The sequence below is a fragment of the Diadema setosum genome, chromosome 3 (assembly GCF_964275005.1).
Source record: "Diadema setosum chromosome 3, eeDiaSeto1, whole genome shotgun sequence".
Lineage (NCBI taxonomy): Eukaryota > Metazoa > Echinodermata > Echinoidea > Diadematoida > Diadematidae > Diadema > Diadema setosum.
Window position 1 is genome coordinate 22,305,862 of NC_092687.1, and position 26,332 is coordinate 22,332,193.

A 26,332-nucleotide genomic window follows, 5' to 3' on the forward strand; every position below is an offset into this window, starting at 1 on the left:
TAAAGGAAACCAGACATAAGGCAACCAGACATAAGGCAACCAGACACATATTTGTAGGTACAAATGTACCTGTGGGATTCTTTTGACTTTGTGCATCCACAGTAAAATTTACAATACTGTCTCAATAATTACAGCAGTTGTAACTCCATCTCTTGAACCTCCTTACTACAATCCTATGGAGTGTCTCAACACACTGTATAATGTGAAGGGGCCATTAAGGATTCCAATGGCTTTGCACAGAGATTATAAGTTCTGCAACAAGGGGTTTCAAAAATGCTATCTTTGTTTGCTATGGTCTAATAGACATCTCTGCACATCTCTGCAGATTAAAGTAGGGATTATGATTACTGGAGTACCTTAAAGGCATTATTTACCATTTGCAGATGAATAAAAAAACCAAGATTTAATGCTTCAAAATAGTTTTAAAATGTGAATTAGGGATAGAAACAATAAATGCACAGAAATATTAATGAGCTTAAAAAATGTAAATTATTGTTGAATATAAAATATACAAAATATGAAAATTAGTGAACACTGTTTCTCGATTAAACTGTCTAGAATTATGGTTTATTGAGAAAAATGGTGATATCTCCATAAATTTGGACTTTATTGCAAAATTTTTATATGGTAGGATATTTTGTAATACAACTGACATGCACGTATGCATCAAATATGATAACTCACACATTTTTTTAAATCAATGCTTCCAATGGTAAACAGTACCTTTAACTAGTGCTTCAATCAATTGTGGCAGGGTAAGAAGACATTCCAGAAAATTATGAACTTTGGCACAACCATAAGTGTTCATCACGTAGGGTATGCATACAAAGCCAAAAATGCTTTAATACTTTGTGCAGCTGGAGCTAAGAACTGATGGGGTCTGTGTAATCTATAAAATGCACTTCTGGTGTGGGAATTTGACCTACCCCAACCTTTGCCTGTTTGTGAGTCTTACACAAGATTTGGCAAGAATAGATACAGCCACAGAATGTAAGGTCTTTAGTGCATTAAAACCTGAATACAATTGCTGTATACTGTGCTTGCACAATACTGCTAAGCAACAGGTCCCAAATGCATTCATAGTGAATGTAACTTAGAAATATGCAATACTGCTCCCCATATGAACTCAACTTTTACAATGTTTCGTCAGTACAATAGTCTCCTGCATAGATGCCATAAAAGCAGACAAACTGCATTTTCAAAATTGACCAAAATACTATAGGCCAGATATTGTGTGAAGCCACACCACCAATCAGAGCTGCATCTCTCCATTGGGGAATACTGAGGGAAAAGTACAGTTGTGCATTTTTGGGAGGAGTTTTGCTAGACCCCGTTTACAGTGCGAGACTCGGCCGCGGCTCGGCCGCGGCCGTGCCCAGCCCCGCTTCAGTGTAAATGCGCAAAAGGCCAATGCGAGGCCAAAATTGGCCTCGCATTTGGCCTCGCTCTGGAGGTGGTCTCGGCCGCGGCCAAGCCGCGGCCGAGCCCGGCCTTTTCTTGGTGTAAACGCAAACTGGGCCAAATGCGCGGCCAATTGCGCGGCCAATTTTAGTCTGGCTTCCAAACCCTCTGCCTGTATCTTTCGCTATTCAGGATATTAACCCCCTCAACGTCGAAAACTAGTATAGTTTAAGGTGGTTTTGTTCTGCAAAGGATTCTTTCCTCCAGCAAAGGCCATTGCCGAACGGCGACTTCGTCGCCACGGAATGCATTTGGCAAAGGGTCTGAAAACCAGACAATACCAAATTGCATTTGTTTACAAGCAGAGCGCCACCTATACGACAAAACATTGAAAGGTTTGAATCAAAAGCGCGGCCGAGCCCGGCAGTGTAAACAGACAAAATTGCGGGGCCCGGCCTCGCAATTGAGGCTGGGCTCGGCCGCGGCTCGGCCCAGCCCCGCACTGTAAACGGGGTCCTAGACACACTCAGTGTTTGGAAGGAGTTGTGGTTTTACACCCAGACATCTATTCCCTCTCCCCCTTACCATGAAAATCATCAACGTTGTTTTATATTCCCAACAGTGTCAAAAACACACGCCTCTTTCAAATGGTCGAGGACATTCAGACACGGGCAAAGAAAAAAAAATCTGTGGTTGGGTCAGCGGTTGGATCCTCACTTGTTGAACTTCATTCATACTTTTTCTTTTATATATATTCTTATTCTTACTCTTTTTGAGCTCTGAGATGAACTCCAATTTTCACATCTCAAGGAGATAAGAGCTTTTTGAATGCCAGAAGGGCATAATATGTGCATTGACCTTACCATGACCCCCTACTTCAGATACACCACAAGTGCATACACTTTATTTTTCTTTCTGTAGTCTGGCAAACAGGGTGGGATTACAAACAGACAAATATAAATTTTTGTATAGGGCTACACAAACACATTTGCAATGTCCTGTAATATAATTATCACTAAATATTGCATTTTTCTGTTCAGACATATCAGAAATTGAGGTGTTGACCACCACAACCACTTCTTTGGCCATTGGACTAAACATGATCACACATCCCTTTCGGGCCTATGTCTGATCTCACTAATGGCCAATCTCACACTGCAAGTTACCAAGGAAATTTATTCCAATTTGAATATACTGGGTCTTCTCCCATATGTGTGTGTGTGCGGGATTGGGGGGGGGGGGAGGGTGTTTCTACACAGCAACAGCATCATTTTATCTTTTTCCAATAGTATTATTAAAAGGACACCTTGCAATAATAATTTTGTAGATGAGGAATTATTTTTACATAACCTTTTATTTCTGATAAAATTTGTATGTTGCAACTTTTGCAACAGTTCAGTGAAGTATGAAATTTGTATTATGCCATGAATTACATCTTTAATGTGTCTACCATAAATGAACTGCTTTATGTTTCTACCACTCTAAAAGACCAGTCATTTAGAAATGACATGAGTGTGGTATTCTGTCCATATTTATCATCACACATTGATGTACATATCACATTCTCCCCTATTCTTCCCACAAAGGTATATCATCAACTATCATTATGGATCTCTTATCAGAATTTTACCAGGTTTGAGTTTTTTTTTTTTTCACATTTAGCACAATTGAAAATACACAGTGAACAATGGCACCATTCCCAATGTATTAACTGTATTTCCTTCTGACAAACATGAAAGGGAACACACATAGAGACCAGGAAGTAGTTATAACTTGCTCTACATCTCAACAAAGAGATGCTATCGTTATATCAATTCTATGCAAAATAAATGTCACAACCCTACTCAGCTAAAATTTAACAAACAGTCCAACATTGTGCTTACTTTTCTATAAGGAGAGTGCATAGTCCGACAGTAGAGAAATATTACTGGAAACAGCATGTATTTTGAAGTTTTACTTCACAAATTTTGCGAGTAGGGTGCTATTCACGACTTTAGACAATGCATGAAAATATCACCTCTGTTCCCGACCATACAAAATACGATGTGCACATATACATTTTTCTGTTCATTACTGTGCTCTTCTATCATGAATTTAACCACTCATGATGTAGACCAGTTCGTAATTCCACTTTGCGCATGAGCAGAAAAAGGTCACTTGTACCAACAGGCATTTTGGTTTGTAAATTAATTGAGATAAGCATCTGTGATGCAATGATTATTCATGTGATCCTTATCTAAATGGTGCTTGCCAGCACATCCACCTGACAGCAAGAATGGTATTTCATAATATAAAAGGAAAGAGGCTGTTATTGCATTCAATACAAAACAATGAAATGGAAGCCTGCTAAATTTACAACTGATGGAGTATTCTGATCACCTGATCTCAACGCAAGTTCATTCTTTGTTTGAACATGAATTCCATAAATTGTTACGTCGGGCAAGCTTATGCATTATGCCACTTTAAAAACGAGTGAAGTGCCTAACCAACTGATAAAAAAGAAAGGTCATTTGTACCAAAGTGTACATGAGCTAATTACGAACTGGCTTATTGTCTTAAAAGGGCATTTTACCGGTTTTTTAATTTCTTATATGTTGTTCTTTTAATTCTAAAAGACCCAGTGGTGCAAACAGAATCAAAATTTCATAACGATTAAGTCCGTAATTTAATGTTAAAAAATAGAACTTTTTCGGTGAGAATTATGCTAATGAGCTGACGAGCCCGGATGTTATGATGTCACAGGTGCTCTCACTATTACTGATTACATGGGCTCGCATACGCGTGCGTTAATTCGTATCGAGTAGCAGACGACGCTTGGGCCTAATTTAGCTAGCAGGCGGCACTTGTGTACTGTTCTATCCATGTAGATATCTCAAATTTCACTAAACCAAATCGCACTAAAATTACAGGATATACTTCATAGCATATTTCAAAGTATTCTCTTATATTTGAACGATATATTGATGTCGACTTTCAAGTCGTCACTCAAAAAAAACTCACTCTTCGCGAGAGATCTTGGCGAACGCAAGATGCACAATCTAGAACTGAAGTTAGCCGACTGGTACTGTGCGAATGGGGAATTTACACGAGAACTAAATTCAAAAGTGTAATGATTTTTGCGACTTGTGTGATATAGGAACTACATTTTTCATTCAACTTACCACAAATAATTTGTAAATTTATTTATTGCCCCCGATTACTTGAAAGATTTGTCTCATGATATTAAATGGCTAACTTCAGTCTGTGCGTGCGCAGCAGGTAGGTAGGGCCTGGCCGCAATCACTCGTGTTAGTCGTAGATCAGATTATTTTTAGCGACGCCGACAGGAAAGTCGACATCTACACTTACGCTTCCCGACATGTGATTTGTTTCAATTAACGTGAACTGTTGGATATGAATCATAAAGTATTTCCTGTGAGTTTGGTGCCATTGGCAAGGTGAATTTTGAGATATCTACATGGATACGGAAGTACGCTAGCACTATATCTACACCAGCGCTGGGATCGCGAAGCGGCGACACTGTGTTAGAATCTACGTGGTCAGGCCACTCTTCCGAGATATGGGTCCTAGTAGGCCTACTGAAACAAACTGTTAGATCTAACATTAGTCCTTGGTGTAAATAACACCACTATGAGATTTTTCTCGACTACAAAACATCGGAAATCCATAAAGCAGATACCTTACCTGAAAAATCCAGCACAGGAACAACAGTGCCTGCAGGACAAGGGTCCAGATCTAGATCTGGAGTCTGGACTTTCGTCTGGACTTTCTTCAAGTTCTGGCAGCAGCATCTGTAATGTTACGCTGTGCCGTATTAGCGCTGCGCACATAGGGCCTACAGCTGCAATGTCGACAGTGAGTGAGTGTAGGGCCTACTCATCAAAACTTGGACTGCCACGTAGAACCTTACTCCTTGACTGCTCAGTAGTCCTAGTCCTAGTTCTAGTATTTCAGAGTCTATGTGTACTGGGTACCGTTTTCATCTTACTAAGCGTAAATCGTGCGTGCCGTTGAAGAGAGTCTATAGCTACATCTGGATTTAGATTCACTCAGCCCTCATCATCTACGTTAGATAGTTTGAACTGGCGAACCATCGCTCGATCATGATCATCAATGCGTAACGTTACTTACACACAGTCTTCTATGGGCAGCACGTTCGGATAATGATGCCAATTTCATTTTGCATATCTGGAATTTCCCCACAAGTTTTATCTAAATAAAAAGCTGTTGAAGAGATTGCTTTTAAAGATTAATAGATATTGTTTAACATATTTATTATAGCTCCATATTGCAATTATACTAAATAACAGCTTTTGCAGTACTTCGTGTGAGATTTCATCAGTAAATTGGCATTATGTAGTTCGTCTTGCTAATGTCGGAGTTGTGCACCAAGAGCACCTGTGACGTAGGCCAAATTGTGTGGATCGTTCCATGGCTTGCTCGTTTTCATTTTTTTCAAAAAATCATTACAGGCTTATCCTGGGTTTTACAATCCTCTCTTTCCAGTAGTAGGCATCAAAAAATGTAGATTAGAATTATCAGACAATTAGAAAATGTCAGTACAGTTTTCTTTTAAGTCCTGATCCATAAAAATATTGACTCACTAAATGTATGGCATAGTACAGTATCCACTGAGCACAGGAAGAAATGAATATCCGGGGGGGAAAAAAAATCTTTTTTTTTAATCTATCACTCTAAGAATTAGCTTGGTCTGTTTCATGCTAAACTAAAACAAATATGAACCATCAATGATCATATCCTGAGTACATATTGTAGCTCCTTTTTTTTTTGGGGGGGGGGGAGGGTGTCACACTTGTGCATGTTTAATCTCATGAACACTTGTCACTGCTCCTGGTATAAAAGCTGCTGAACACAAATGTCCATAGTATTTGAGGTGGCAGTCTGAGAGAGTTGAATGACTGGTAGAGGACAAGGGTATCATGCTTGCAAGATGTCATATCATACCATACAGTACTCTGCATTACAATAATAACAGAATATTTTGAGAAAGACACCATAGCAGAGAATAATGCATAAAATCACCCAATAAAGACCATCAACATTTTTATATCTTCTGACAAGATCTGCTGACACAAATGGCCTAATTTCTGCAAGTTTTGCCTCCAGGTTAACATGACTACAATGTCTAATCCTGACAGAGAGTTAAAGCAATAGACTATGAAGATTATATGTGTACATAAAAAGGTCATGAAAATTCAAATACTATTTTGATCTGTAGGTTGAATATTGTTTGAGGAGTGCAACTTATCCAGACTGCTAAACTTAGTAAGCAAATGATTTTTGAGAGAAAAAGAAGACATAAAGAATCTTGCCTTAATGTTTAGAATACACAAGTCAATCAGAGCAGAAAAATCTAAAAATGATGGAACTGAAATTAGAGGAATTGTTTGTCTTGACACATACAGTAGATATTATTGTTAATATTGATGTAATACTCACTACCACATCATCTCATCATATTAACCAGACTTCTATTGGAAACACAACATAATTTGGACAATAAAGAAATGAAATGAAATGAAATGAAATGCTTCATCAAAGTCATTCAAATAATGAACTCACTTTAAAAAAATGCCACAGTCTAAGGCTAAGAACTCATCTAATCCGATCCACTGAGCATGCCTTAACAGACGTGTTAAGTTTCCTGTGGTCCTTAAAGCAGACAATTGAGCCCTGTCCTTGGTAACGTCCACATTAACTGTAGCACTGGGTATGTATACCATCATGAGGTTTTTGATTTGACTAGGATTGCACCACAGCAGCTTACTCACAGGAATTTATTGATCCCTACTTTCTTCTAATCATTTCCCTTTCTTCTCCACTAAAGCACCGAGATGTTCGGTTGCTCCGTCACCCATCAGTGCTTGGCTCTTAGGACCCAGACTAGATATTCTTCTGTAATCAGCTTGCTTCATCAATGAACTTTATACACTGCATGAGGCTCTGCTGGAAAACATCACAAAGATAGTGTTAATATATGTATTACTTTCATCGGTCAGTTCTCTGTCCAGCCATGTTCTCTGTCTCTCCCCTTCTCTCTATTTTAATTCCTACACCATGAAATCTGTCCTGAGGCTTCTACTTAATAATAGACCATGGCACTCCCACATGCCTGACCACAAACTGGTTCATTACACATCATGCAGGAATGTTTTTTGTTCCTCATTCCTAACTTTCCTCCATTATTTTTTAAAACTTTATGCAAATAGATTATACTTGGAATACTCGCAGTGGTTTTTTTTTTTTTTTTTTTTTTTTTAAGTCAGACAACATTTATCTATAGATTCCTATGTCGTAAACCATAATGTTCTTTAATTCAAGGTTTGGACGGATGGTAAAAACATTATAATTTTCTCCCTACAATCATGTGATGTGGCAAGTTGGTTCAAAACTTGGCTGCCGAAATCAGAGCAGTCATGTGTTTGAACCAACAAAGAAGACATTTTGAGAATGCTGCTCTTCATAACTGAATATTGCCAAAGAAAGTGCTTTGCCAAATGCGCTGTCGGGCAATGAAAAGCTTCACGATCATGATGCCATGGACATGGCGTTTTTCAGGTGCAATATCTTGTCTTCGCAATCCCTGAACAAAATAATTTACAGTCCAATCACAGAAGGGTTATTCACATCTATATGTATGATATATATATTTTTTTTCTTTTTTTTTTTTGAGAGAGAGAGAGGGACACACACACACACACACACACACACACACAATGAAAAATGTGCAAAATACAGCAAAACAAGTCTTGTGGAAATATTTTTTTTCCAAAAAAACAAACAAACAAAACAACTTTGTGTACACAGATTGCCATGGAAACTCTGACACATGACTGGTGAAAGTACCGGTATAACAAAGCTCTGTTCCACATATATTTTATGATATCTTTACCTCACATGGTTGCATCAGGAAAAGAAATAGAAGGCAATGTCATTTGTGAACCTGTGAGTGTTTGTACGTCACACTGTATTTCCACATATTTTACATGTACAATGTAGGCACAGTTAGTTACCATTTGTGGTAGTGCATTGATCAGGATGCCAACAGTAAATATGCCTGACTCCCAGATAAGAGATCAAAATGAAATAGCTCTAAATTTTCAGTCTTTTCTAAAGAAATACTTTCCTTTTATGTCTAAGATTTGACTTAACCATTAACTGCAGCTGCTATGAATTCAAAAGCTAAAAGTTTTCACAGATAAGTTAACTACAACACATGGCCACTTTGTTCCACAACCTCTAATACACATTGAAAAGTTAAATCTTCTGCTACAGCACTACAAATACTCTGTTTTTACCATTAAAAAGAAATGTTTTATATGTAGACTCTTTCATATACGCAACAATAAATATGACCCAAATCTGCAGGTCTTCAGACAACCTTAGTATTGAACTAAAAAGGGAGGAATCTCCTAATTTATGTGTACACGGTAGTCAAATGGCCTCCCACTACATAATCAAGCCTGTAATTGTTGATTGTATTTATTTGAGTACATCATGGTTTAAACACCATTCAAATGTTTATTGTAGCTATCTGAAACATACTAAACAAAGGCTACTCAATGAACATCAATAATAGTGCTTGATTAAAGTGTATGCGATTTTCTTTGTTATGTATCTTGTAAATGTTATTGAAGTCGCTGGTGGACCAGCTATTGCAGGGACAGCAGAGCTGAGCAGGTAAATAAAAAGATCTTAGTTGTTCATGCATGAATTGTCTGTAAATTGCATATCTATACATTTGTTTATGATGCCTTTTATTGTCTGGAAATTCTCATCATCATCACTTGTTGCTTTAGTCTGGTAGGTTCTTTTAAGACTAGTGCCTGCTCAAATGCCTTCAGTAGATCACAGTCCCTGGACAAACTAAACTTAATGAAATGTGCAAACAGATTCTCAGTGGAAAAAGAAATTAAGATCCAGCTTGTAACTGTTGAACCCTTCTCCGCAGGTACTTGGCCTCAATGCATCCATGGCATGTTTACCATTTCACAGAGACAGGGTGAAGAAATAGAGAACCGACTGGAACACCATCTAATGAATAGACTCTATTGATTCTGGCACTGCCACAAAGTCTTGAAAACTCGATACTTATAGTGCTGTTTTATTGTCTGGCAGAGAAATCAATGGAGCATGGAAAAAGGTGCATGTCTTTTGAGAGGAAGAGAAGCTTTGAATTGTTGAGTTGTTCTCTCCATTATCACCTTACTGATTAGCGGTAACATTGATTCACAAGTGACCTCCCATGCACGAAATGAGTTTGAAAACATAAATGCCTTTAGAGACTCAGTGGGATATCACACATCACGCGGAACATCATTAACCAGTTTGTCTGTTCTACAACCTGTTGGCAATTTTCAAAAACAAACAAACACAAAACATTTCAAATGACACCTGCCTGTGATGTGCACAGAACTTGTAAAATGCACAATTCAAACAACTAAAAGCAATTTAAAACTGAAACTAATATTCCACTGACAGGGTTTTACAAGAATAAATGGTTTCAATATGAACCAAGTCCATTATCTAAATAATCATAGATAGTCCCTCTTGTATACATGTGCTAAATGTAGCTTTCAAACTAAAACTAAAGTGGACGTAAAAATAAACCAACCAACCAAACAAAAAGAGCACCTGGGCAATACTTTGCCCTAGCATTATCTGTCATTCTGGAATGTTGCCAAGCTAGAAACCCATAATACACTGTACATATTGTTTACATGCTTGGCATTTCCTTGTGACTTCTTTGAAAAACAGAATCCCAAAATATATCACATAGAGGTGTGGGGAGTTAACACACTCAGACAAATGCACACATACACGTATTATGCCAGCTACAGCTGTATTAAAGTATTTTTCTTTTCATTATCTTAAAATCACTTCAAGTGAACATTATGTTTCAACTAATATCACCACCTTGCTTATCCCTATCATCAAAATCTTATATGGTTCACTCTTCACCCCACTCATTTTGGCTGATACTTTTGTGTTGATCATCTGGGGAGAGGGGTTTGAATGAAATCCCGCTGAAATTTCAGTAATTCCCCCACATCTATACAAACCTGAAGACATTTTCTTGAAACTTAAGTGCATAAATGTACTACCAAAAGCAGATTCTCTAAGGGAAGTTTGAGGTCATGGGTTCAAGGTCAGGTTGAAATGCTAAAAATCCTATTTAATGCTGAACTCACACTTATTCTCCATGCTTTGGAGATTATTCAATGCAAAAACTTAAGCATGCTAGGTATACCTTACTACACAATGATTCTGTAGGGAAAATTTGGCCATGGGATCAAAGGTCAAGTGAAAATGTTATACAATGTCATAATTTTTCCCCCATATTTTGAAAATAGCTCAAAGTATTGTCATGAACAGTTAGTAACGAGGGTATATCTAATTTCTACACCCTCCTCCTGCCTAGTTGTTGCATTTAGGATTAGAATTTCAAATAATTTGATTAGTGAAAGAGAAAATCATGCAACAAATGTGCTTCCTTAAGTTGGTTGGAAAGACCCAAGGGCCATAGTGATTTTGATTGAGCACTTTTTTCCAACCCAGCAACCTTTGGAAGCGCATCAGGGAAAGCCTGACATCTTGTACCCTTGTATTACATTTGGTTTGTTTGTTTATCTGTTGTTTGATTATTCACTTATATTGTCTTGCAAAGGCCAAATAAATAATAATAGTAATAATGATAAATTGCTTTTGTTAGTTTTTAAATGAAATTAGATGAACAACCAACTTATTTTCCTACTTTTTCATTGAAAATTTCTAAATATTCCACCCTACTAAGTATACACTAGATCATTCTATTTCAATTCCAAAACTGCTAAAGCTCCTTATCGCATGCAAGACTGACATGTCAGTTTCACTGAAGATTTCCAATATTAAAGGAGACCTCTGCATGATTTTCAGATTTTTACATTTGAACAACTATAATTTAGTTATACTGAGGATAGAATTTCATAATTCATAATAATCAGGATAAAGAATAAGAATATTTTCGAAATCTATAACAAATTGCCATGAACAAGGATGATGACATGGCAGGGTCACCATAATAATGCACGAGTTGGAGCTCAAGGAAGCAGAACAAAAGAAGAAGGCATGCAAAGATTATACACAGGTGAACTCACAAGCAAGTGGTATTCACTATTGTAATGGAAATTACACTGCTGCATTTTTGAATTATGTGAGCCTCCTATGTCATCATCCTTTTTCAGTGTAATATGTTCAGGTTTTTCAAAGTATTGTTTCTCTGCTCAAGAACAACAATAAATTCCATAAATCTATACATGGAGCTGTTGAGTTATGTGGGCATTTCCGTGAGTTGTGCGACATGACCACCGAAATTTTACCCGCATATTTCAGGACAACTGATAATCTTACTTTGTTAGCCATAGTTTGAAGTGTGTGAAACCAACTTTACCTTTAAGAAAAGTTCCCTTTTGTGCATTTTTATACCTTTTGAAGCCAGAAAGCATTTTTTGACCTAAAAATCCCTAAAAATGCATTTTTGTTGCTCTTTGTGATTATTTTTCATATTTGAGGCTCAAATCAAACTTTGTTTGGTTTTACAAATCAAAAATATATTAATCTAGCAGAAGATAAAGTGGAGACCTTGATATAAGATATGTACTTCGGACACCAGCGTGCTCTTACATAGCTCCAGAAGCTGTTGTAACGTGAGTTACCGAAACATGAACTTTTTAACCTAGCAATTTTACTATGCCCAACTGAGACATGGTACTTTGGATTATCAAATAACTATGCAGCACACATCCAAGAAATATGATGGGACTTATAGTCTTTGCTTCAAATTCTCATAACAGAGGTCTTAAAATTGTAACGTGAGTTACCATGTAACGTGAGTTATCACAATGTAACGTGAGTTACCGACATGATTTTTCTTTAATACCAAGAAATTATATGAAGGTTGTGATTGTAAGTAACCAATGAGTACATGATTACTGAACTCTTGTATTAAGATTCTATTTCCAGTATATTGTTATTGTCTTGGTCTCTCTCTATCAGCAAACCAACTGGTCTACATGTACAATGTATTAATTACACATGTTCATCACATGTTAACTTCTGAAAGAAACTGTTCCATATTTACTATTTAATATTACAGTGCATGTATACTGATCTGTTACAAAAGGGTTTTAATTGTTAAAAGACATTTCTTCTAAAGCTGCATGGACCTTGTTCCAGCAAATTATCAAAATTTTGTGATGACTATTAATAGCCTCCTGATTGGGATAATCACTGCATGATAACTCTTGAAAAGTTCTTGTTTTTGTAATTCCAGTGATTACTATTTGACATTTCATAGTTTATACCTACCTGAATAGACCAAAGCCATTGTTTATGAGACTGAAACATTTACATGTATGAACAATTTTAAGATTGGAGCTCGCTTCCTGCTGTTTTTTCTGAGATTTTTGATAACTGAACATTGTGAATTTGACAAGCTTATGTGTTTTATACTATTCTACTCTGAGGTTTCAGCTATATTGTTGCAAAATCCTACAATGAAACTTTTCCATGTTTACTATAATTTACTTTACATGCTGATCTAATACCAAAAACTTGTTGAATGTGAACCTCATTATCAGACATTTTCTTTAAGAGCTGGACAGTCATGTACCTTAAAGCAAACTATGAACATTTTGTGATATTAATAGTTAGCCTCCTGATCACAAAATATTTACTATTCATGTTTTTCACTGGGATTTACTGCTTCAGTCTGCTTGATTACTCTAGAAAATACTGGTATATACTTTTTACATGTATTTACAATTTAAATAATGGCTACTTGACATTTCACAGACCAAAGCCATTGTTTTTTAAGGCTAAAACATTTATGAACATGTTTTATTAAACTGATCAATACTGGTAGCAGATAACTAAAATTTATCTGCAGTTTCTGTAATTCAAGTCTAATTTCTGTACCAGTTTCGTATAAGAATTTGTAAACAAATCAAACACACAAACAGTTGATTATTGAGTAATTCAAACAATTATCAAATAATTGGAATATGAATTGCATTGTTTAAAAGTTAAAAGATTTATTGAAATATTTCATTTCTGAACCTTTAAACTCTCCACAGACTACTTAAATGTACAGGTCTCTAGTCTCGTGACTCGGTGTATTAAATGGAATAGTTTATGGATGACTTGTTTTATCTAGATAGCCTGAAATCCATTTAAATCTAGTAAAATAAAAAAACAATCAAATCAAATTCTCAATTAAATCCTCAATTTCTGATGTATTTGTTAACTGGAAAAGAGTGTAATTTAATGAAATAGACTCTGTTTCATATCATTTTGTTGAACAAAATTTTAGTCTCAGTACAAATGAGAGCTTGGAAAACGACTCAATTAAAAATGAAATTTATCTTCAAGTTGGTATTCTAAATGTAAAGTTTCCTGCCTTTGGTAATCTCATGAATAAATGGGATTAATTACTATCAGATCAATGTTCAAATCAATTTAGTTTCTTTATTCATGGAGTTTGTTTGTGAAAAAAAGTTGTCTTGGTAAGTTTTCTTCGGATTATTAAGACAAAAAATCATCTTGTGATCATGTGGACAAACTGTAACGCGAGTTACCGTAACGTGAGTTACCGCTTCACATGACGATACCTGGAGAATGTAAGACAATTTGAATTTTTACCATACTCGGTGATGTATGTTGTTAGTCCATGACTTTGACACAATAGACTTTAAAGTCTCTCTGTTTCTTGTTTGAGGAAACTTTTGAATATAAGACATGCCAAATTTTTGCATGTCCAAATTATGTAACGTGAGTTACCGACATTTGTAGTGTTTTTTCTCATAGTTTTCATAAGAGTCTGTGGATGTAATGTTGCTGTGAGGTAGGATGGAGGTGCATGATACTCATTCACATATAGTAACTCATATCACTAATTAGGTTTTAAAGATATTGATCTCAACAACCTAATTTTGAGTTCAAAATGTAACGTGAGTTACCGTGGAAATGCCCACGTAACTACATGATGTGAAATTATGAAAATCGTCTGGAAGGCCCCTTTAAACCCAAAGCTTGCATTGAGTTGTTAAATTTTAATTTTACAATTATGCAAAAGTTCCCTTGTGAGGGATGGGGATACCAACTCCAAGCCCCCTCATTTGCTAAGCCCCCTTGCTTGCCAGCCCCCCAGACAAAACATACTAGTCCTGCCCCCTACCCATGGAAAGAAAAATTCTTTTGTACAGCCATGCCCCTCCCTAACCCTATCCCCTTGATCACTGCACTTTCTCAGAAAGGTAAATTAATCCCAATGTTAAACCCCAATAAAAATCCAAGTGTCAATGTCTTTCCTTTAAAGAAATGAAGGACTATTAACAAATATTTTGGGATAATATTAACATGAATCCTGTACACAACTGTATAAAAAAAAAAAAAAAAACTTAGACTGAAGGGAAAATTTTGATGGCCAATTCTAAAGGAAAAACAGAATTCTACTGACAAATAACAAAAGTTGGCACTTGAAATACCTTGACTTTTATATATACAAGTTATATTGTCTGTATGTATGCTTACATATTCATGTGGCATGACTTCATTCTAAAGATCAGGATTTCATGTGCTCTTAAATCTACTCCTTTCCGAATACCGGTAATTTCCTTTGAATGCTGCATATAAAGTGTATATGCAACATCCACGCCCAACATTCTTCCCAGTCTGAGCTCCATTGCTGTTCCAATAAATATTTGACAGGGCCGCAATTAGCCCACACTATTTACAGAATACATGTTGCGCATCTCTTCACACAGAATCAACAATTGATTTGCCGCCCTATCGCCCCTCTCCGTTTGTTTCTCAATGCTCCGCGTGGGTTACCTGGTAAGATTTCCCCTTTGGCAATAATCAATGAGCTCTGAATCAATGGCAACTTGCACACTTGGACCCCTGGCCAGGAAACGCCTTCCCGAAGAGAGCAGTGTGACGACTCTTTTGTGTCCTAGACGGCTATTGATTGGCAGATGTTGTTTTTAACTCTCATTTACAGTCAACCAAGAAGCCTACCCTACAGGATGGTGACAAGGTATTGAAGCCCATTCAGAATATGGACAAGTGTGTGTGTTATTCACCACAAAGGCATGAATGAACCCATACTGTACATAGTATGCAAAGAAGTCACCATTCAGCACATCTGCCAGATATCAAAAAGAAGATATCAAATTTTCTACTACAACTTCGTACCTCAATCCAAACTGTCTGAATCATTGACGATCTGTATGGACCCCAGCTACATATCTACCACATTATATGGAGCGGAATGGAAAAGGAATACCACAGACTGATTTTGTCAAATTCTACAGGAATTCTGCTCCTTCCACCTGTTTATGAGTGCATAACTCACACAGAAAGAAGCACTGCTCTGAGCTCTTGACAACTAGCAGTCATAGGCCCAAGTAAGAAGTCTTTTTTTTATTTCTATTCCACAGAGTCAAAGCTACATGTAGCTACTGTATCCCCAGGAGCAATGCTGAGTTACACTTCTGCTATCAGCATTCCTTAATAAACACACTACTACCTTGATAACTCGATACCTTGATATACAAGACTATACTAGACATTCACAATAGCTGATCTCTAAACCCATCTGCTACAATACAAAGCGGGAGTTGGTATTTTACCATGACTCTCCCTCCAGCCTTCATCCCTGCCCCACCTGCAGACCGAATGAACATAACGGAAGGCTCTGTCTCCTGCCTACATTCATCCCATCAGTCAGTGTCTTTGACTTGACACACTATTAATCACTGCACAATGTACTGTGACTTACACTAGGTTTCTCACATGGTATGTTTCAAGATTTCCCATTGATCTACAGCTTCTTCTACTACAGAGGAGCTAGAGATGAAACGTTTGTTCTATCGCCACAGACACTTCTGGACAATGAAGAAACCTGACACTAGAGGTATGTTATGTAAGAAGAGAAGGACTCCATAAAAGAATCACAGCTTACTAAGGACACTTTGGCTTACAGAGGCTGCTATGCATATATGGGTCTCATAATAGGGGAAAAAAAGAGGCAGCAGTATTAGGGTATGTCCAAAATGACACTTTTCAGCCCGATCACTGTGTATGGTCTTCTGACAAAAAAAACCCCAAAACCAAACCAAACCAAACCAAACAACCATAACAACACAACACCTTAATTGCAGTAATAATAATAATGATAATCATATGACAATACTTCACGTACACGTTCAAATGTGCTGCCCACACAAGGCACATAATACGAGATTATTTCTCCTTGAATACCACCAACTACGATGTCGATGACTTCTTCTGACCGGAATCCAGAATGGTTTGATCACCTCTAACTTAAGTTTTCAGTCTTTGATGTACCATTCCAACATAAATGATGCATAGAAGGATATGGTAAGGAAGAGGAAGAGGTAAACTGAGATGAAACTGGGGCTGTCAGGATAAAGGAATATCAGTGAAAGTCACTGCAGAAGTTGAAAAGTGACATGCAGGATTAATAATGAAAAGAGATCAATGAATGCATAGCTGCATCTCATCTTTCAGCTGTATCTAATATGTACAATGTGTACTCTTGAGAGATAACTTAACAGCATGACTTCACTTAAACCACAGGAGTGCATAGGAGACTGAGATTTTGATCTTAAAGTGAGGAGCTGGTCGACAAAGACTGGTTAGCAAGCCATTGTGATTTGTGCAGAAGACATTGTCTGGTGGTAGATTTACCTTCAGAGCTCAAAGATACATGTGTTCACTATGCTTCTGATACTCCGAATGCTTTCTTAATCAGTTGAGGACAGACTGATTTTTATATAAACACACATTTCCCATAAGCACTTGCCCAGGTATACTCAGTCTCGTCCTCAACGAGTTAACTTCCACCCTTTTGCTTTCTATTAACTTGAAGATAACCTAAAGAGGAAGTTACGAATAAGAAGCAAAACCATAGCTTGTTTAAATCATTCAATAAGAGACTAGGGCTGTGACAACCACCTGTATTTCAGTGACAATATTGCAGGTGAGAAAATCTCTGCAGTATTATGCTCCTTCACCTTCTCCGTGCTAAAAGCTCTAGCTGTCTGAAAGACAGAAAGTCTATCCAACACACTAAGTGCAAAGTGCGATATTCATCCCCATTTTCATATCCTGCATTGCTTGGAACCAACTTAACATATTTCAGTACATTTTAAATCATTACATTTACAGTAAAACTTGCAAGAAAAGCTAGGTAATCAATGGAAGTAAAGAAAGCATTTCCTACTTCACCTTACACAAGGTTGCACTTCACCCATTTTTTTTCTACTATTTCTTTTGAATTATATCCTCAGGAGGGTTCCATGTAGAGATTGAGAGAATAGATCCATAGATAGACTTTTCCTATAAGCAATGCTGCACACTGGCACTGGTCCGATGATCCCTGACCAATAAAAATCACTGTTGGACCAGTAACTTGTCCAGGAATGGACCAGTAAAAAGAAGAAAAAAAAAAAGAAAAAAAAAAAGGAGAGAGAAAGAAAAACTTGGTACGTACTGGTCCAATATGTCTTTACTGGTCAGGGACCATCGGACCAGTGCCAGTGTGCAGCATTGCTTATAGGAAAAAGCTATCTCTACGGATCTAATCTCTCAATCTCTACATGGAACCCTCCTGAGGATATAATTCAAAAGAAAAGAAATGCGGAATGATTCTTCTTTACACACTGACAGACAAACTTTTCATTTACTATGTCTCTGCACAAGACTACAATTGTTCTCTGTCCAAATCTGACAAAAGGCACTGAAGTACTGGATCAACCCAAACATTTGCAAGTCTTCAGAAAGAGCGTAACTTTAAAAAGGTGCTCATTGTAATCACCGCAAATTTAAACACACTCATGCCTCTTCTACTTCTTTTGTGGTGTATTTCTAGTCCTGTAAATCCTCACTTATGCTAGAACGACTCCAGGGTCTGGATTGGGGGCCTCTCCAGAGGGGTTGGTATATAGTAGTGGAGAAGGTAGGTTGACTTTTTACATTGATTTGTGGTGCTCTTGTTGTATTGATAAATGTATAGATGTTGTCTGATTTGAACAAAACCTCAATCTACATCATCTGATCTTCAGAAAAGACTATAAAACATTGGCACCCAGATATGTCTTGAGTTTTATGTGTGAGTGTGTAATTGGTGATATTCAATCAGCTTCACTTCTTGAAGCCATACTCTCTGCTTTTTTGTTTCAACCCACTGACGACTCGTCCTGAGTATACTCGGGCAGGTGTCTGTAGGAAATGTGTCTTGTAGCAAAATCAGCTCGTCCTCAATGGGTTAAAGTGTGACATCAGAAGTTGCAGGACTTTTTTTTTTTCATCAAAGCTGAAACACAAAACTTCTTAAAAATGATTCAACCATCTAAAAACTGTCTGGATGGTGTAAACTATCTGTTAGCTGGCATGATCAGTTGGAAAGGGGAAACTGCTTGCAACTGGTACTCGTTGAACTGATTATCCCTGCTTTCATCACTTCATTCTTTTGTTACCTGAGTGAAAATACCTTCCGCTCCACCACTCATGACTCGGTGAGACCAGAGACACAATGAAGGACCTAGGACTTCAATTGTTAGAGGTTCTTAGAGGCCTGGTCCTAGACACAGTGAAGTGAATATGGGAGTCAGAGTGGTCTTGAGACAGGAGAATCCCCTTGAAGCACTGTGCATGGTGATATCTCATCACTATCAACAACCCTTCTTAATACACTTTCCTTCAATGATACATTAGGCATGGATGATGTATGTTTAAAAAAAAATCGATCGCAACATAATCATTATATGGATGTCAAATAATCCCCCTTTCTTTAGTTCTGTCCATTGTTTACAAGAATAGAGTTTATGATTCAAACAGAATGCAGAGTTTCATAAAAATCGGAAAGACCTAGACCTAGGTCTGAAAGCAGACATATTGTACCACACCTATACGTACTTCAAGAACAAAGCCTAGAAATTAGAATTCATAGATACAATGTCAATTAAAATTTCTAAGATCCTTGTCATATGTATAGTAAGGGTACTAGATCTCGTGCAGGGACTTAATGGTCGCGCATAGCGAAACTGCGTATAGCAAGCAATATTACGCGTGGAACTAAGCACAAAATTTGCCGATACGCCCATGGAATAAACATACCTGACAACCACTAAACATGAGAAGGAAGCAGGTAAGAAATTTTGATTTCAAACAAATTTTTCACTAAATTTCCAATTTTTTACCTTGTAATTTACCTACCTTAGCTTAAAATCCGTTTTAAGGAGGTTGTAGCCTAGACGTGTCGTCTCGCTTGTCTCGTTCGCAGCCGATAGAATTCGTAATTTGTTCGATTGATCATTTATAATATTCTACGAAAGCCGAAGCATGTTACAGCCGCAGATGGGCAGACACTTTCACACATGAAACTACATAGGGCAACTGCACGACCTTTACATACCCCGAGAAATTGAACGCATAAAATGAAGTCTGACATACAAACGGCGACAGCGCATTACTCCGTCATCATATCATCAGGAGATTCTGGGAGGCGATTTTTCTACATTTTTGTGATATTTATTGAGAAATTCAGGTACGATTGTGGAATAATTCCTATTATAAGAGCATCACAAATTTTCGTGCGCGATATCTAGACCCCTCAACCATACTTCTGATAGTAAGAAGGTCAGAATTATTTCATTGTAATTAAAGTCAACTTACAGAAAATTGGTGGTATTATTCACAGTTGTTCTGAGTAAAATCACAGAGTAAACTTCTGTTAAGTTAACCTGTTCCAAACTGAATTCTGAAATCACCATAGACTTACTACACAGGCCACCAGGTTCCTGTAGGGAATGGGTTAACACATTCATACAGGGATGTGATTCTCATGTATGATGGATGGAATACTGTTTCTTGGATCAATCAAGAAGAAACACAAAAGAAAAAAAAAACTGTTCTTTACTACCATGGAGTAAAACAAGACAAACAAGGAAATGTAAAGAGAAAATAAAATTGTGTCGTGATCCAAACACAGAAGGAAAACATCTAGTTTCTCACACGCATAGCCTTGGCTTGCCTTTGTTGTATGCACAAAAGATTCCCATGCCCTTGAACGACTGGAACTGTCTATTACACACACTCAAAGACTCACAGTGAGTCAGTTCCATGTATCTATCCATTACTCTAGGTATTTATAATTTAGGCCAATGCTTCTCTCCCTGACAACTATTACAAGTGAATGTTTATTGGCTAATTAATCAGTCAGGAAAACCATAACACACTTTCTACCACAGGAAGGCAATAAAACAAGTATTCTCTATCACAACATGTTTTGTCCTATGATAATAATAATAATAATAGTGAGACTCTTATAAAGCGCACATTTCTACCTTAAAAAGATACTCATATAGCATGCTATCTACGTGTATACACATAAAATCTATGCCAAGGGAATATTTGTGTGTGTGTGTGTATGTGTTTGATTTCTATATTATGATATTATAAGGCTATGACTGATAAAGGAATGTCATACCTGAGGAATGATGTAACATTGTCTGCTGTAGTGTTCACATTCAAAATGCTGCTAAAACCAACTGCATATTTACAACCACTGGGTTCTAATCAAATTAAAACAGATTCTCAGGTACAGTGAGCTGGACTTGTTATATTCTGATGGCAGATTATTTATAAAAAGTGTCCTGTTTACTGGAGAACCTGTACTGATTTAATCCATTTGAACCTAAGAATCACAACAAGATAAATGATGAATAATTTGCACTACAAATAAGTCTTACAGCATATCAAACAAAGAGAATACCAATGAACTCAGAAACCGTAGTATTAAAAGGGAAACTGAAAAAAAAAATAATTGAAGCTGTTTGAATTTGTTCAGTTATAGAGCCTGGGAGAGTCAATTTGCATGTTTTACACATTAGGCAATACCATATGGACATCTGACATAACAGAAGAAGCTCACAGAGTCACAATTGTGAAAACATTATAGACAATGTATCACACACAATAGCACATGATGTGCCCAGTCAGATCTTTGTGATAAAAAGGTACACTGCAGGTTATGTGTCTCCCAAGTTTGGTATCTGGCAGGGTAGGCAAATCATGATATTTATTCAAGGAGGCGTCAACATCCCAAAACTGAAAGGAGATTGATGATACATGTACACAGGGATTGTAAACAAAGGAGAGGCTGCAGAGGTACACTACTATCAAGCATGTTAGTGATTAGCATCTAGTAGGATCAAGGCACTGAGAGATTTCATGTGCACAGCATGATATCTTCAAACTGTAAGGAAACACACCCACAAGTATAACATTGCCTGCCATTGATAAACATCAAGCTTTAAAGGGAAGCAATACCTGATGAGTTTTCCTATAACAGAACATGAAATACTTTACTTTCAGTAGTGTTTTTCTTTCCTGTCGTTTTCCTTTATTCACTACTCATACCCCTACAATCAAAACATAGACATATTATCAATGCTATTTGCACATTCTGTGCTCCTGTGTCAAACCAAAGCAAAGTATTTTTCAAGTTCAACACCAGGAATACTTAATCAAGAAAAGCTTTTCACACCCACATTCAAACTCTTAAATATCCATCATGCAAAGTATTTTTTCACTGATTTTTTCCACTGATCACTATCAAGTGACAAAATCAAATGTTTCTGTTATCAAAATATAATATCTGGTATTGTTTCAGGTTGAATAACTTCAGTAATGATCAGGGTGTAGATATCAAGATTTATGAATGTGTGTCATTGCACTTGAAAGAAAAATGGGTAACTTGAAAATTTATGTACAAAATCAAGTTAAGGGGATGAGATCAGCACTTCATTATTTTGCATAATATAATATCAGGATTAATATTGACTGTTCAAGACATGATGTTTCCTGAAAAATTGGCAAAACTTCATTATGTCAGACTTCCTTATTTTCATCCAATTTAGACCAAATCTTCATTGTTGTGCTAAGAAAATTTTACTCCTTACTCTTCATCCAATTCTGATCAAAATTTAATTGTTGTGCCAAGAAAATTTTACTCCTTTTTTTTTCATACTGACTTTCATCTGCACATTCAGCAGGGATTGTTTGTTTGTTAAAGGCATGGGTACTAACTTACTCAATCACCACACTAGGAGAAGCTTGAAGCAGTACCACGACCCCAATAAAAATAATAGTTAACCCATAAACTTGACAATGCTCCACAGATAGAAACATCATATAGAAACCTCACCAACCTCATCATTATCATTATTTATTCGACCAATTTCCCATAACATACATCCATGTACAAAGTATGTACCAATATGGTCCAGAGACACATTATGCAACATAGGTGGGTAGGCAACCTACTTACATTTAAAAATTGATTACAAAACAAAGTTATAGTAACTCCTACTCTCCTAATTACTACAGGTGTGAAATAGAAATGTAAATCATATGAAAATACTAAATCAGGGAATCATTTTCCCACTCAAATTCGACTAGCAATTTCAGCTGATAAATAATATTTCAAATGGTATCCTGTACACTTCTATGGAAGAAAAATTGACAGCTTGCTTTTTACTTGCACACACTTAGTCATTTTACTGTATTATAACATGTTTTCGCAGCGTGAAAATTTTGCGAATTAAAGCCGACGGCCTGAAATTTTCGCAAGTTGCCTCTAACTTTCATGTGCATTTTGATTTCACGAATCTTGGCTCTCGCGAAATTAAAATGCATGCGAACATTCCTCGTTTTACAGTATTATAAATATTGAAAGCACTTCAAAGCACCGTTGGCGTTGGCATTGGCCAGTGTCACCACAGCACAGTCCATCCCAGTTTAGCCTTAGCTTTCTGAGCTGCTGCAGGGATCATCCATTCAAGGTTAAATGACTGCCCAGTTTTTCTTGATCAAAATAGATTTCTAGTGCCTGGAAAAATGAAATTAATGAAAAAATGGCTGCGTTTCAAGACAAAAAGGCAAAGCAGCTCAAATAGTCTAGACACGTCACGCCTCACGGCCTAGTCATGCAAAAATAATGCTCCCCTACCTTGACCTTATATGGTTTAGACAGGATAAGCTGAGAGAATGCCTATAATGGTTACTTTTTTATATTCGAAGTGGACACTTTGAACCATTCCTCCAAACACGCAACAAGTACACCATTTGAACCATTTTCCCCAAAACGCAACAAGTACACCATATCGGAGCACGGGGGGACAAGCGGACACTGACGGTGCGAGTGGGGCGTAGTGTCGGCCAGCACTCTCCCCTACCCCTGTCTCTCCCAGCTACGTACGTGCGTACGTGGTTACCGCAACAACCGTGTCTGCATTCAGCTACGATAAAACCACCGAAATCAAAGTAAACTCTTACCAAGCTTAAGGTCTCATCAAACGATCTCCAGTATGATATCTTCAATTTCTGAGTAAGTTCGGGATCCACATGTGACAGAATTCGTAACGATGAAATCACTGCCAGAAATGCCTCGCGAAACGTCGTTAAAAGTTGGTTCTCTTGCTTTGTGTACACCTCCATGCAATCTATTAATTAGATGCTCCCCCCCGTGGCCCCCACTCTCGTGCGTCGCGTACGTGCGCTTTCCGATCGTACTTGCTATGCACATTCGCCTCTCTCGCTAGGCTCTGTGTGTGCGTCTCGACCGAACTGGGCGTGTGTGTGATCTTGTATCGTGAAACCATGTTTGCTTTTGTGCCAGTCAATTGTGTACGCTGTTTTAACAAGTCATTTCCCTCCCTCTGCTAATATTAGCGAATATATTCTATTGTTCTCCTATACAAAGACAAATAATATAATTTACCATTCCAGTCTAATGACAATTAATATATATTAATGTACAATGCAAAAACGAAAACAGAAATCAATTGTATATTTAGGATGCACCCGGAATTGGAACTATGCTAGTTGTTGCCAGGAGGGGGGTATTTCTGGTTGTAAATGAAGCCATATAATGAATGGTATTATAGCCATTTTAATTGTCATGCAAAAGTCATGAGGATCGATGAAGCCGCAATCATTGTGACACCATGGGTTTGATAGGCATATAACGATCTTAGAATTTATTGAATGCCTGGAACGTTTCGTCTTTGCAACTAGTACATTTTCATGATCTGCATCTTTCTGAACATGCCAGGAGCTGCTACGACGACGAACAGACCTAGCTAGGCGCCATAAAGTTGCGCCACGAGACAGCATTTCACTCCCGTAGCAGCTAGAGCAGAGTAGCCCACTCAACAGTAAACTAATTCAATTCTGCAGTGGTGAAAGTAAATGATACAAGCCAGAAGCTGATCGGCACTGAAACTCATCTGATCATTTAACGATAATTCTGATATCTAGTAAAGATGTGGAACTATGATGCTCAGTGCCCGTGTTTGTCGATGAGGTGGGCGGGCGCCGTGCACCCACCCAGAGCATCATCAGAAAAAGCCGCATCGCACTAGCGCGCTGATACAATCTACATGTACTACGTGTACGACACAGACTCCTCTCGTCATGACTTAATATTAAACAAGAGAGGGCAGCAAACAAAGACTTTCTTACAACCACTTGTGGAGTCACTCAGGGCCGCTGCTAGCTGTGGGGAGAAGGGTGAAAAATACCAATGGCCCGGCCCTTAAAAATGTTACAAGCCCCTGTAATGATCATTTTTGTTTGTTTGTTTGTTTGTCAAAAAGATTTAACGTGAACATAAATGGAAGAGAAAAAGAAAGCAAGTTATAACTTACATCAGCTACATGACAGCACTTTCGTAATGCCTAATCAGGCCACTTTTTTATTATTATTAATTTCAGTTTCATAGGACTGCTATTACCAACAGTCATCTTTGTCACTTCAGTAATGGTTTCAGTTACTGCAACCTAAGCGAAATTTTACTCTGTCCCAATTTACTTCATAATGATAATGTCAAACAATATGGCAAATGATCACAAAAATATTGGATGCAAAAGATAACAAAGATATTAGATGCTTGCACAGAACAGTGGTGGTTGTCACCTTGGGCTTGCAAGTCATTGTGTTAAAGCTTTCCTCTGACCTGTTCAGAATTCTTAACTAATTTGACCTCAAAATATTTATATCAAAATGACATTCTTTATATTTACTGAATACTACTGTACCTATACTAAAGAGGTAAGGGTAGTTTGCACTTCATCAACCACAGACTATCTCATCTTATTAGGCATAGTGCAGTGCAGTACAGGGGCCTCAGAACAGGGCTTTTCACTTTCACTTTTTCAGGTAAAAAAAAAAATGGTGAAAAAAAGTGGAAAAAAAATCACATCATCCATATTTTCCAAAGGTCTCCATCCTCCCATTCTTCCTGCCTAAGCATCTAACGTGAAAAAATGTTCCTCAGCCTCAACTCTGCAATGTAATAAAATCTGCCAATATGAATGCACCATGGAACATATAAAATTGTAAAATGCTACTTGTCTGAGACTTAAGAGTTTCTTTTGTATTCCCTATATAATTGACTTTTTTTTTTTTTTTTTTGGGGGGGGGGGGGGGGGTACTTTGTTAACATTGATCGAATGACCAAAACCCTAGGACTCCAGAACTTGTGTACCGGTATCAACCTATTTTGTATTGCAAATAATCCTAACCCTAACTCAACCCCTATAGGACTCTGGAATATAGCATAGACGTGTGACACATGCTTTGTCACTAACACAGTTACTCAGACGCTCACCACCATTAAGGCAAATTGAAAGTTGATCACTTTCCTGCTGGGTTTATTGTGAAGGTTCTTTCATCGTACAGGTATGTTGAGATATCTTCAGCTTCACACAAGCTTTCTCCTCATCTTCCTCATCTGAGGAGATTCACAATTCTATCTCTTCTCTATGGCACATTTCCCAGAGTG

At 37.4% G+C, this 26,332-nt stretch overlaps 1 protein-coding gene across 2 annotated transcripts in view; it reads right to left on the bottom strand.

Annotated features, from left to right (window-relative positions):
• Positions 1–23,995, bottom strand: part of LOC140226556 (epidermal growth factor receptor kinase substrate 8-like) — an 85,144-nt gene extending 61,149 nt beyond the window's left edge. For both annotated transcript variants that reach the window (XM_072307008.1, XM_072307009.1), the window contains exon 1: positions 23,824–23,995. The gene's annotated coding sequence lies outside the window, so the exon portion shown is untranslated. The remainder of the gene's footprint in view (positions 1–23,823) is intronic.
• Between the last annotated feature and the right edge of the window lie 2,337 nt (positions 23,996–26,332).